Source organism: Equus caballus, chromosome 27 (genome assembly GCF_041296265.1).
Source record: "Equus caballus isolate H_3958 breed thoroughbred chromosome 27, TB-T2T, whole genome shotgun sequence".
Taxonomy (NCBI): Eukaryota; Metazoa; Chordata; class Mammalia; order Perissodactyla; family Equidae; genus Equus; species Equus caballus.
In genome coordinates, this window is record NC_091710.1 from 918842 (window position 1) to 932799 (window position 13958).

A 13958-nucleotide genomic window follows, 5' to 3' on the forward strand; every position below is an offset into this window, starting at 1 on the left:
ACCGGGAACATCTCTTCCAAAGGCCTGTGAAACGCAGTTTCTTTGCAGGCCTGATGTGGCTGATGTAGGACTTCTGCTCTGGGTGTGCTACTTTGCCCTAGAGCTGAAAGGCACAACGTGCAGGCTTCTTTCCAAAGGGCGAGTTGGGCCCCACAGCATCTTGCTTCCAGCTCTTTGGGAAGCTAAGAAACAACTCGCTCTGCACAGTGCTCTTACAGCCTACCGGGAACATCTCTTCCAAAGGCCTGTGAAACGCAGTTTCTTTGCAGGCCTGATGTGGCTGATGTAGGACTTCTGCTCTGGGTGTGCTACTTTGCCCTAGAGCTGAAAGGCACAACGTGCAGGCTTCTTTCCAAAGGGCGAGTTGGGCCCCACAGCATCTTGCTTCCAGCTCTTTGGGAAGCTAAGAAACAACTCGCTCTGCACAGTGCTCTTACAGCCTAGTGGGAACATCTCTTCCAAAGGCCTGTGAAACGCAGTTTCTTTGCAGGCCTGATCTGGCTGAAGTAGGACTTCTGCTCTGGGTGTGCTACTTTGCCCTAGAGCTGAAAGGCACAACGTGCAGGCTTCTTTCCAAAGGGCGAGTTGGGCCCCACAGCATCTTGCTTCCAGCTCTTTGGGAAGCTAAGAAACAACTCGCTCTGCACAGTGCTCTTACAGCCTAGTGGGAACATCTCTTCCTAAGGCCTGTGAAACGCAGTTTCTTTGCAGGCCTGATCTGGCTGAAGTAGGACTTCTGCTCTGGGTGTGCTACTTTGCCCTAGAGCTGAAAGGCACAACGTGCAGGCTTCTTTCCAAAGGGCGTGTTGGGGCCCACAGCATCTTGCTTCCAGCTCTTTGGGAAGCTAAGAAACAACTCACTCTGCACAGTGCTCTTACAGCCTACCGGGAACATCTCTTCCAAAGGCCTGTGAAACGCAGTTTCTTTGCAGGCCTGATCTGGCTGAAGTAGGACTTCTGCTCTGGGTGTGCTACTTTGCCCTAGAGCTGAAAGGCACAACGTGCAGGCTTCTTTCCAAAGGGCGAGTTGGGCCCCACAGCATCTTGCTTCCAGCTCTTTGGGAAGCTAAGAAACAACTCGCTCTGCACAGTGCTCTTACAGCCTACCGGGAACATCTCTTCCAAAGGCCTGTGAAACGCAGTTTCTTTGCAGGCCTGATCTGGCTGAAGTAGGACTTCTGCTCTGGGTGTGCTACTTTGCCCTAGAGCTGAAAGGCACAACATGCAGGCTTCTTTCCAAAGGGCGAGTTGGGCCCCACAGCATCTTGCTTCCAGCTCTTTGGGAAGCTAAGAAACCACTCGCTCTGCACAGTGCTCTTACAGCCTACCGGGAACATCTCTTCCAAAGGCCTGTGAAACGCAGTTTCTTTGCAGGCCTGATCTGGCTGAAGTAGGACTTCTGCTCTGGGTGTGCTACTTTGCCCTAGAGCTGAAAGGCACAACGTGCAGGCTTCTTTCCAAAGGGCGAGTTGGGCCCCACAGCATCTTGCTTCCAGCTCTTTGGGAAGCTAAGAAACCACTCGCTCTGCACAGTGCTCTTACAGCCTACCGGGAACATCTCTTCCAAAGGCGTGTGAAACGCAGTTTCTTTGCAGGCCTGATCTGGCTGAAGTAGGACTTCTGCTCTGGGTGTGCTACTTTGCCCTAGAGCTGAAAGGCACAACGTGCAGGCTTCTTTCCAAAGGGCGAGTTGGGCCCCACAGCATCTTGCTTCCAGCTCTTTGGGAAGCTAAGAAACCACTCGCTCTGCACAGTGCTCTAACAGCCTAGTGGGAACATGTCTTCCAAAGGCCTGTGAAACGCAGTTTCTTTGCAGGCCTGATCTGGCTGAAGTAGGACTTCTGCTCTGGGTGTGCTACTTTGCCCTAGAGCTGAAAGGCACAACGTGCAGGCTTCTTTCCAAAGGGCGAGTTGGGCCCCACAGCATCTTGCTTCCAGCTCTTTGGGAAGCTAGGAAACAACTCGCTCTGCACAGTGCTCTTACAGCCTTGTGGGAACATCTCTTCCAAAGGCCTGTGAAACGCAGTTTCTTTGCAGGCCTGATCTGGCTGAAGTAGGACTTCTGCTCTGGGTGTGCTACTTTGCCCTAGAGGTGAAAGGCACAACGTGCAGGCTTCTTTCCAAAGGGCGAGTTGGGCCCCACAGCATCTTGCTTCCAGCTCTTTGGGAAGCTAAGAAACAACTCGCTCTGCACAGTGCTCTTACAGCCTACCGGGAACATCTCTTCCAAAGGCCTGTGAAATGCAGTTTCTTTGCAGGCCTGATCTGGCTGAAGTAGGACTTCGGCTCTGGGTGTGCTACTTTGCCCTAGAGCTGAAAGGCACAACGTGCAGGCTTCTTTCCAAAGGGCGAGTTGGGCCCCACAGCATCTTGCTTCCAGCTCTTTGGGAAGCTAAGAAACAACTCGCTCTGCACAGTGCTCTTACAGCCTACCGGGAACATCTCTTCCAAAGGCCTGTGAAACGCAGTTTCTTTGCAGGCCTGATCTGGCTGAAGTAGGACTTCTGCTCTGGGTGTGCTACTTTGCCCTAGAGCTGAAAGGCACAACGTGCAGGCTTCTTTCCAAAGGGCGAGTTGGGCCCCACAGCATCTTGCTTCCAGCTCTTTGGGAAGCTAAGAAACAACTCGCTCTGCACAGTGCTCTTACAGCCTACCGGGAACATCTCTTCCAAAGGCCTGTGAAACGCAGTTTCTTTGCAGGCCTGATCTGGCTGAAGTAGGACTTCTGCTCTGGGTGTGCTACTTTGCCCTAGAGCTGAAAGGCACAACGTGCAGGCTTCTTTCCAAAGGACGAGTTGGGCCCCACAGCATCTTGCTTCCAGCTCTTTGGGAAGCTAAGAAACCACTCGCTCTGCACAGTGCTCTTACAGCCTACCGGGAACATCTCTTCCAAAGGCCTGTGAAACGCAGTTTCTTTGCAGGCCTGATCTGGCTGAGGTAGGACTTCTGCTCTCGGTGTGCTACTTTGCCCTAGAGCTGAAAGGCACAACGTGAAGGCTTCTTTCCAAAGGGCGAGTTGGGCCCCACAGCGTCTTGCTTCCAGCTCTTTGGGAAGCTAAGAAACAACTCGCTCTGCACAGTGCTCTTACAGCCTAGTGGGAACATCTCTTCCAAAGGCCTGTGAAACGCAGTTTCTTTGCAGGTCTGATATGGCTGAAGTAGGACTTCTGCTCTGGGTGTGCTACTTTGCCCTAGAGCTGAAAGGCACAACGTGCAGGCTTCTTTCCAAAGGGCGAGTTGGGCCCCACAGCATCTTGCTTCAAGCTCTTTGGGAAGCTAAGAAACAACTCGCTCTGCACAGTGCTCTTACAGCCTACCGGGAACATCTCTTCCAAAGGCCTGTGAAACGCAGTTTCTTTGCAGGCCTGATCTGGCTGAAGTAGGACTTCGGCTCTGGGTGTGCTACTTTGCCCTAGAGCTGAAAGGCACAACGTGCAGGCTTCTTTCCAAAGGGCGAGTTGGGCCCCACAGCATCTTGCTTCCAGCTCTTTGGGAAGCTAAGAAACAACTCGCTCTGCACAGTGCTCTTACAGCCTACCGGGAACATCTCTTCCAAAGGCCTGTGAAACGCAGTTTCTTTGCAGGCCTGATCTGGCTGAAGTAGGACTTCTGCTCTGGGTGTGCTACTTTGCCCTAGAGCTGAAAGGCACAACGTGCAGGCTTCTTTCCAAAGGGCGAGTTGGGCCCCACAGCATCTTGCTTCCAGCTCTTTGGGAAGCTAAGAAACCACCTGCTCTGCACAGTGCTCTTACAGCCTACCGGGAACATCTCTTCCAAAGGCCTGTGAAACGCAGTTTCTTTGCAGGCCTGATCTGGCTGAAGTAGGACTTCTGCTCTGGGTGTGCTACTTTGCCCTAGAGCTGAAAGGCACAACGTGCAGGCTTCTTTCCAAAGGGCGAGTTGGGCCCCACAGCATCTTGCTTCCAGCTCTTTGGGAAGCTAAGAAACAACTCGCTCTGCACAGTGCTATTACAGCCTACCGGGAACATCTCTACCAAAGGCCTGTGAAACGCAGTTTCTTTGCAGGCCTGATCTGGCTGAAGTAGGACTTCTGCTCTGGGTGTGCTACTTTGCCCTAGAGCTGAAAGGCACAACGTGCAGGCTTCTTTCCAAAGGGCGAGTTGGGCCCCACAGCATCTTGCTTCCAGCTCTTTGGGAAGCTAAGAAACAACTCGCTCTGCACAGTGCTCTTACAGCCTTGTGGGAACATCTCTTCCAAAGGCCTGTGAAACGCAGTTTCTTTGCAGGCCTGATCTGGCTGAAGTAGGACTTCTGCTCTGGGTGTGCTACTTTGCCCTAGAGCTGAAAGGCACAACGTGCAGGCTTCTTTCCAAAGAGCGAGTTGGGCTCCACAGCATCTTGATTCCAGCACTTTGGGAAGCTAAGAAACAACTCGCTCTGCACAGTGCTCTTACAGCCTACCGGGAACATCTCTTCCAAAGGCCTGTGAAACGCAGTTTCTTTGCAGGCCTGATCTGGCTGAAGTAGGACTTCTGCTCTGGGTGTGCTACTTTGCCCTAGAGCTGAAAGGCACAACGTGCAGCCTTCTTTCCAAAGGGCGAGTTGGGCCCCACAGCATCTTGCTTCCAGCTCTTTGGGAAGCTAAGAAACAACTCGCTCTGCACAGTGCTCTTACAGCCTACCGGGAACATCTCTTCCAAAGGCCTGTGAAACGCAGTTTCTTTGCAGGCCTGATCTGGCTGAAGTAGGACTTCTGCTCTGGGTGTGCTACTTTGCCCTAGAGCTGAAAGGCACAACGTGCAGGCTTCTTTCCAAAGGGCGAGTTGGTCCCCACAGCATCTTGCTTCCAGCTCTTTGGGAAGCTAAGAAACAACTCGCTCTGCACAGTGCTCTTACAGCCTACCGGGAACATCTCTTCCAAAGGCCTGTGAAACGCAGTTTCTTTGCAGGCCTGATCTGGCTGAAGTAGGACTTCTGCTCTGGGTGTGCTACTTTGCCCTAGAGCTGAAAGGCACAACGTGCAGGCTTCTTTCCAAAGGGCGAGTTGGGCCCCACAGCATCTTGCTTCCAGCTCTTTGGGAAGCTAAGAAACCACCTGCTCTGCACAGTGCTCTTACAGCCTACCGGGAACATCTCTTCCAAAGGCCTGTGAAACGCAGTTTCTTTGCAGGCCTGATCTGGCTGAAGTAGGACTTCTGCTCTGGGTGTGCTACTTTGCCCTAGAGCTGAAAGGCACAACGTGCAGGCTTCTTTCCAAAGGGCGAGTTGGGCCCCACAGCATCTTGCTTCCAGCTCTTTGGGAAGCTAAGAAACAACTCGCTCTGCACAGTGCTATTACAGCCTACCGGGAACATCTCTACCAAAGGCCTGTGAAACGCAGTTTCTTTGCAGGCCTGATCTGGCTGAAGTAGGACTTCGGCTCTGGGTGTGCTACTTTGCCCTAGAGCTGAAAGGCACAACGTGCAGGCTTCTTTCCAAAGGGCGAGTTGGGCCCCACAGCATCTTGCTTCCAGCTCTTTGGGAAGCTAAGAAACAACTCGCTCTGCACAGTGCTCTTACAGCCTACCGGGAACATCTCTTCCAAAGGCCTGTGAAACGCAGTTTCTTTGCAGGCCTGATCTGGCTGAAGTAGGACTTCTGCTCTGGGTGTGCTACTTTGCCCTAGAGCTGAAAGGCACAACGTGCAGGCTTCTTTCCAAAGGGCGAGTTGGGCCCCACAGCATCTTGCTTCCAGCTCTTTGGGAAGCTAAGAAACAACTCGCTCTGCACAGTGCTCTTACAGCCTACCGGGAACATCTCTTCCAAAGGCCTGTGAAACGCAGTTTCTTTGCAGGCCTGATCTGGCTGAAGTAGGACTTCTGCTCTGGGTGTGCTACTTTGCCCTAGAGCTGAAAGGCACAACGTGCAGGCTTCTTTCCAAAGGACGAGTTGGGCCCCACAGCATCTTGCTTCCAGCTCTTTGGGAAGCTAAGAAACCACTCGCTCTGCACAGTGCTCTTACAGCCTACCGGGAACATCTCTTCCAAAGGCCTGTGAAACGCAGTTTCTTTGCAGGCCTGATCTGGCTGAGGTAGGACTTCTGCTCTCGGTGTGCTACTTTGCCCTAGAGCTGAAAGGCACAACGTGAAGGCTTCTTTCCAAAGGGCGAGTTGGGCCCCACAGCGTCTTGCTTCCAGCTCTTTGGGAAGCTAAGAAACAACTCGCTCTGCACAGTGCTCTTACAGCCTAGTGGGAACATCTCTTCCAAAGGCCTGTGAAACGCAGTTTCTTTGCAGGTCTGATATGGCTGAAGTAGGACTTCTGCTCTGGGTGTGCTACTTTGCCCTAGAGCTGAAAGGCACAACGTGCAGGCTTCTTTCCAAAGGGCGAGTTGGGCCCCACAGCATCTTGCTTCAAGCTCTTTGGGAAGCTAAGAAACAACTCGCTCTGCACAGTGCTCTTACAGCCTACCGGGAACATCTCTTCCAAAGGCCTGTGAAACGCAGTTTCTTTGCAGGCCTGATCTGGCTGAAGTAGGACTTCGGCTCTGGGTGTGCTACTTTGCCCTAGAGCTGAAAGGCACAACGTGCAGGCTTCTTTCCAAAGGGCGAGTTGGGCCCCACAGCATCTTGCTTCCAGCTCTTTGGGAAGCTAAGAAACAACTCGCTCTGCACAGTGCTCTTACAGCCTACCGGGAACATCTCTTCCAAAGGCCTGTGAAACGCAGTTTCTTTGCAGGCCTGATCTGGCTGAAGTAGGACTTCTGCTCTGGGTGTGCTACTTTGCCCTAGAGCTGAAAGGCACAACGTGCAGGCTTCTTTCCAAAGGGCGAGTTGGGCCCCACAGCATCTTGCTTCCAGCTCTTTGGGAAGCTAAGAAACCACCTGCTCTGCACAGTGCTCTTACAGCCTACCGGGAACATCTCTTCCAAAGGCCTGTGAAACGCAGTTTCTTTGCAGGCCTGATCTGGCTGAAGTAGGACTTCTGCTCTGGGTGTGCTACTTTGCCCTAGAGCTGAAAGGCACAACGTGCAGGCTTCTTTCCAAAGGGCGAGTTGGGCCCCACAGCATCTTGCTTCCAGCTCTTTGGGAAGCTAAGAAACAACTCGCTCTGCACAGTGCTATTACAGCCTACCGGGAACATCTCTACCAAAGGCCTGTGAAACGCAGTTTCTTTGCAGGCCTGATCTGGCTGAAGTAGGACTTCTGCTCTGGGTGTGCTACTTTGCCCTAGAGCTGAAAGGCACAACGTGCAGGCTTCTTTCCAAAGGGCGAGTTGGGCCCCACAGCATCTTGCTTCCAGCTCTTTGGGAAGCTAAGAAACAACTCGCTCTGCACAGTGCTCTTACAGCCTTGTGGGAACATCTCTTCCAAAGGCCTGTGAAACGCAGTTTCTTTGCAGGCCTGATCTGGCTGAAGTAGGACTTCTGCTCTGGGTGTGCTACTTTGCCCTAGAGCTGAAAGGCACAACGTGCAGGCTTCTTTCCAAAGAGCGAGTTGGGCTCCACAGCATCTTGATTCCAGCACTTTGGGAAGCTAAGAAACAACTCGCTCTGCACAGTGCTCTTACAGCCTACCGGGAACATCTCTTCCAAAGGCCTGTGAAACGCAGTTTCTTTGCAGGCCTGATCTGGCTGAAGTAGGACTTCTGCTCTGGGTGTGCTACTTTGCCCTAGAGCTGAAAGGCACAACGTGCAGCCTTCTTTCCAAAGGGCGAGTTGGGCCCCACAGCATCTTGCTTCCAGCTCTTTGGGAAGCTAAGAAACAACACGCTCTGCACAGTGCTCTTACAGCCTACCGGGAACATCTCTTCCAAAGGCCTGTGAAACGCAGTTTCTTTGCAGGCCTGATCTGGCTGAAGTAGGACTTCTGCTCTGGGTGTGCTACTTTGCCCTAGAGCTGAAAGGCACAACGTGCAGGCTTCTTTCCAAAGGGCGAGTTGGTCCCCACAGCATCTTGCTTCCAGCTCTTTGGGAAGCTAAGAAACAACTCGCTCTGCACAGTGCTCTTACAGCCTACCGGGAACATCTCTTCCAAAGGCCTGTGAAACGCAGTTTCTTTGCAGGCCTGATCTGGCTGAAGTAGGACTTCTGCTCTGGGTGTGCTACTTTGCCCTAGAGCTGAAAGGCACAACGTGCAGGCTTCTTTCCAAAGGGCGAGTTGGGCCCCACAGCATCTTGCTTCCAGCTCTTTGGGAAGCTAAGAAACCACCTGCTCTGCACAGTGCTCTTACAGCCTACCGGGAACATCTCTTCCAAAGGCCTGTGAAACGCAGTTTCTTTGCAGGCCTGATCTGGCTGAAGTAGGACTTCTGCTCTGGGTGTGCTACTTTGCCCTAGAGCTGAAAGGCACAACGTGCAGGCTTCTTTCCAAAGGGCGAGTTGGGCCCCACAGCATCTTGCTTCCAGCTCTTTGGGAAGCTAAGAAACAACTCGCTCTGCACAGTGCTATTACAGCCTACCGGGAACATCTCTACCAAAGGCCTGTGAAACGCAGTTTCTTTGCAGGCCTGATCTGGCTGAAGTAGGACTTCTGCTCTGGGTGTGCTACTTTGCCCTAGAGCTGAAAGGCACAACGTGCAGGCTTCTTTCCAAAGGGCGAGTTGGGCCCCACAGCATCTTGCTTCCAGCTCTTTGGGAAGCTAAGAAACAACTCGCTCTGCACAGTGCTCTTACAGCCTACCGGGAACATCTCTTCCAAAGGCCTGTGAAACGCAGTTTCTTTGCAGGCCTGATCTGGCTGAAGTAGGACTTCTGCTCTGGGTGTGCTACTTTGCCCTAGAGCTGAAAGGCACAACGTGCAGGCTTCTTTCCAAAGAGCGAGTTGGGCTCCACAGCATCTTGATTCCAGCACTTTGGGAAGCTAAGAAACAACTCGCTCTGCACAGTGCTCTTACAGCCTACCGGGAACATCTCTTCCAAAGGCCTGTGAAACGCAGTTTCTTTGCAGGCCTGATCTGGCTGAAGTAGGACTTCTGCTCTGGGTGTGCTACTTTGCCCTAGAGCTGAAAGGCACAACGTGCAGCCTTCTTTCCAAAGGGCGAGTTGGGCCCCACAGCATCTTGCTTCCAGCTCTTTGGGAAGCTAAGAAACAACACGCTCTGCACAGTGCTCTTACAGCCTACCGGGAACATCTCTTCCAAAGGCCTGTGAAACGCAGTTTCTTTGCAGGCCTGATCTGGCTGAAGTAGGACTTCTGCTCTGGGTGTGCTACTTTGCCCTAGAGCTGAAAGGCACAACGTGCAGGCTTCTTTCCAAAGGGCGAGTTGGTCCCCACAGCATCTTGCTTCCAGCTCTTTGGGAAGCTAAGAAACAACTCGCTCTGCACAGTGCTCTTACAGCCTACCGGGAACATCTCTTCCAAAGGCCTGTGAAACGCAGTTTCTTTGCAGGCCTGATCTGGCTGAAGTAGGACTTCTGCTCTGGGTGTGCTACTTTGCCCTAGAGCTGAAAGGCACAACGTGCAGGCTTCTTTCCAAAGGGCGAGTTGGGCCCCACAGCATCTTGCTTCCAGCTCTTTGGGAAGCTAAGAAACCACTGGCTCTGCACAGTGCTCTTACAGCCTTGTGGGAACATCTCTTCCAAAGGCCTGTGAAACGCAGTTTCTTTGCAGGCCTGATCTGGCTGAAGTAGGACTTCTGCTCTGGGTGTGCTACTTTGCCCTAGAGCTGAAAGGCACAACGTGCAGGCTTCTTTCCAAAGGGCGAGTTGGGCCCCACAGCATCTTGCTTCCAGCTCTTTGGGAAGCTAAGAAACCACTCACTCTGCACAGTGCTCTAACAGCCTAGTGGGAACATCTCTTCCAAAGGCCTGTGAAACGCAGTTTCTTTGCAGGCCTGATCTGGCTGAAGTAGGACTTCTGCTCTGGGTGTGCTACTTTGCCCTAGAGCTGAAAGGCACAACGTGCAGGCTTCTTTCCAAAGGGCGAGTTGGGCCCCACAGCATCTTGCTTCCAGCTCTTTGGGAAGCTAAGAAACCACTGGCTCCGCACAGTGCTCTTACAGCCTTGTGGGAACATCTCTTCCAAAGGCCTGTGAAACGCAGTTTCTTTGCAGGCCTGATCTGGCTGAAGTAGGACTTCTGCTCTGGGTGTGCTACTTTGCCCTAGAGCTGAAAGGCACAACGTGCAGGCTTCTTTCCAAAGGGCGAGTTGGGCCCCACAGCATCTTGCTTCCAGCTCTTTGGGAAGCTGAGAAACCACTCGCTCTGCACAGTGCTCTTACAGCCTACCGGGAACATCTCTTCCAAAGGCCTGTGAAACGCAGTTTCTTTGCAGGCCTGATCTGGCTGAAGTAGGACTTCTGCTCTGGGTGTGCTACTTTGCCCTAGAGCTGAAAGGCACATCGTGCAGGCTTCTTTCCAAAGGGCGAGTTGGGCCCCACAGCATCTTGCTTCCAGCTCTTTGGGAATCTAAGAAACAACTCGCTCTGCACAGTGCTCTTACAGCCTACCAGGAACATCTCTTCCAAAGGCCTGTGAAACGCAGTTTCTTTGCAGGCCTGATCTGGCTGAAGTAGGACTTCTGCTCTGGGTGTGCTACTTTGCCCTAGAGCTGAAAGGCACAACGTGCAGGCTTCTTTCCAAAGGGCGAGTTGGGCCCCACAGCATCTTGCTTCCAGCTCTTTGGGAAGCTAAGAAACAACTCGCTCCGCACAGTGCTCTTACAGCCTACCGGGAGCATCTCTTCCAAAGGACTGTGAAACGCAGTTTCTTTGCAGGCCTGATCTGGCTGATGTAGGACTTCTGCTCTGGGTGTGCTACTTTGCCCTAGAGCTGAAAGGCACAACGTGCAGGCTTCTTTCCAAAGGGCGAGTTGGGCCCCACAGCATCTTGCTTCCAGCTCTTTGGGAAGCTAAGAAACAACACGCTCTGCACAGTGCTCTTACAGCCTACCGGGAACATCTCTTCCAAAGGCCTGTGAAACGCAGTTTCTTTGCAGGCCTGATCTGGCTGAAGTAGGACTTCTGCTCTGGGTGTGCTACTTTGCCCTAGAGCTGAAAGGCACAACGTGCAGGCTTCTTTCCAAAGGGCGAGTTGGTCCCCACAGCATCTTGCTTCCAGCTCTTTGGGAAGCTAAGAAACAACTCGCTCTGCACAGTGCTCTTACAGCCTACCGGGAACATCTCTTCCAAAGGCCTGTGAAACGCAGTTTCTTTGCAGGCCTGATCTGGCTGAAGTAGGACTTCTGCTCTGGGTGTGCTACTTTGCCCTAGAGCTGAAAGGCACAACGTGCATGCTTCTTTCCAAAGGGCGAGAAGGGCCCCACAGCATCTTGCTTCCAGCTCTTTGGGAAGCTAAGAAACAACTCGCTCTGCACAGTGCTCTTACAGCCTAGTGGGAACATCTCTTCCAAAGGCCTGTGAAACGCAGTTTCTTTGCAGGCCTGATCTGGCTGAAGTAGGACTTCTGCTCTGGGTGTGCTACTTTGCCCTAGAGCTGAAAGGCACAACGTGCAGGCTTCTTTCCAAAGGGCGAGTTGGGCCCCACAGCATCTTGCTTCCAGCTCTTTGGGAAGCTAAGAAACCACTGGCTCTGCACAGTGCTCTTACAGCCTTGTGGGAACATCTCTTCCAAAGGCCTGTGAAACGCAGTTTCTTTGCAGGCCTGATCTGGCTGAAGTAGGACTTCTGCTCTGGGTGTGCTACTTTGCCCTAGAGCTGAAAGGCACAACGTGCAGGCTTCTTTCCAAAGGGCGAGTTGGGCCCCACAGCATCTTGCTTCCAGCTCTTTGGGAAGCTAAGAAACCACTCGCTCTGCACAGTGCTCTTACAGCCTACCGGGAACATCTCTTCCAAAGGCCTGTGAAACGCAGTTTCTTTGCAGGCCTGATCTGGCTGAAGTAGGACTTCTGCTCTGGGTGTGCTACTTTGCCCTAGAGCTGAAAGGCACAACGTGCATGCTTCTTTCCAAAGGGCGAGAAGGGCCCCACAGCATCTTGCTTCCAGCTCTTTGGGAAGCTAAGAAACAACTCGCTCTGCACAGTGCTCTTACAGCCTAGTGGGAACATCTCTTCCAAAGGCCTGTGAAACGCAGTTTCTTTGCAGGCCTGATCTGGCTGAAGTAGGACTTCTGCTCTGGGTGTGCTACTTTGCCCTAGAGCTGAAAGGCACAACGTGCAGGCTTCTTTCCAAAGGGCGAGTTGGGCCCCACAGCATCATGCTTCCAGCTCTTTGGGAAGCTAAGAAACCACTGGCTCTGCACAGTGCTCTTACAGCCTTGTGGGAACATCTCTTCCAAAGGCCTGTGAAACGCAGTTTCTTTGCAGGCCTGATCTGGCTGAAGTAGGACTTCTGCTCTGGGTGTGCTACTTTGCCCTAGAGCTGAAAGGCACAACGTGCAGGCTTCTTTCCAAAGGGCGAGTTGGGCCCCACAGCATCTTGCTTCCAGCTCTTTGGGAAGCTGAGAAACCACTCGCTCTGCACAGTGCTCTTACAGCCTAGTGGGAACATCTCTTCCAAAGGCCTGTGAAACGCAGTTTCTTTGCAGGCCTGATCTGGCTGAAGTAGGACTTCTGCTCTGGGTGTGCTACTTTGCCCTAGAGCTGAAAGGCACATCGTGCAGGCTTCTTTCCAAAGGGCGAGTTGGGCCCCACAGCATCTTGCTTCCAGCTCTTTGGGAATCTAAGAAACAACTCGCTCTGCACAGTGCTCTTACAGCCTACCAGGAACATCTCTTCCAAAGGCCTGTGAAACGCAGTTTCTTTGCAGGCCTGATCTGGCTGAAGTAGGACTTCTGCTCTGGGTGTGCTACTTTGCCCTAGAGCTGAAAGGCACAACGTGCAGGCTTCTTTCCAAAGGGCGAGTTGGGCCCCACAGCATCTTGCTTCCAGCTCTTTGGGAAGCTAAGAAACAACTCGCTCCGCACAGTGCTCTTACAGCCTACCGGGAACATCTCTTCCAAAGGCCTGTGAAACGCAGTTTCTTTGCAGGCCTGATCTGGCTGAAGTAGGACTTCTGCTCTGGGTGTGCTACTTTGCCCTAGAGCTGAAAGGCACAACGTGCAGGCTTCTTTCCAAAGGGCGAGTTGGGCCCCACAGCATCTTGCTTCCAGCTCTTTGGGAAGCTAAGAAACAACACGCTCTGCACAGTGCTCTTACAGCCTACCGGGAACATCTCTTCCAAAGGCCTGTGAAACGCAGTTTCTTTGCAGGCCTGATCTGGCTGAAGTAGGACTTCTGCTCTGGGTGTGCTACTTTGCCCTAGAGCTGAAAGGCACAACGTGCAGGCTTCTTTCCAAAGGGCGAGTTGGTCCCCACAGCATCTTGCTTCCAGCTCTTTGGGAAGCTAAGAAACAACTCGCTCTGCACAGTGCTCTTACAGCCTACCGGGAACATCTCTTCCAAAGGCCTGTGAAACGCAGTTTCTTTGCAGGCCTGATCTGGCTGAAGTAGGACTTCTGCTCTGGGTGTGCTACTTTGCCCTAGAGCTGAAAGGCACAACGTGCATGCTTCTTTCCAAAGGGCGAGAAGGGCCCCACAGCATCTTGCTTCCAGCTCTTTGGGAAGCTAAGAAACAACTCGCTCTGCACAGTGCTCTTACAGCCTAGTGGGAACATCTCTTCCAAAGGCCTGTGAAACGCAGTTTCTTTGCAGGCCTGATCTGGCTGAAGTAGGACTTCTGCTCTGGGTGTGCTACTTTGCCCTAGAGCTGAAAGGCACAACGTGCAGGCTTCTTTCCAAAGGGCGAGTTGGGCCCCACAGCATCTTGCTTCCAGCTCTTTGGGAAGCTAAGAAACCACTGGCTCTGCACAGTGCTCTTACAGCCTTGTGGGAACATCTCTTCCAAAGGCCTGTGAAACGCAGTTTCTTTGCAGGCCTGATCTGGCTGAAGTAGGACTTCTGCTCTGGGTGTGCTACTTTGCCCTAGAGCTGAAAGGCACAACGTGCAGGCTTCTTTCCAAAGGGCGAGTTGGGCCCCACAGCATCTTGCTTCCAGCTCTTTGGGAAGCTAAGAAACCACTCGCTCTGCACAGTGCTCTTACAGCCTACCGGGAACATCTCTTCCAAAGGCCTGTGAAACGC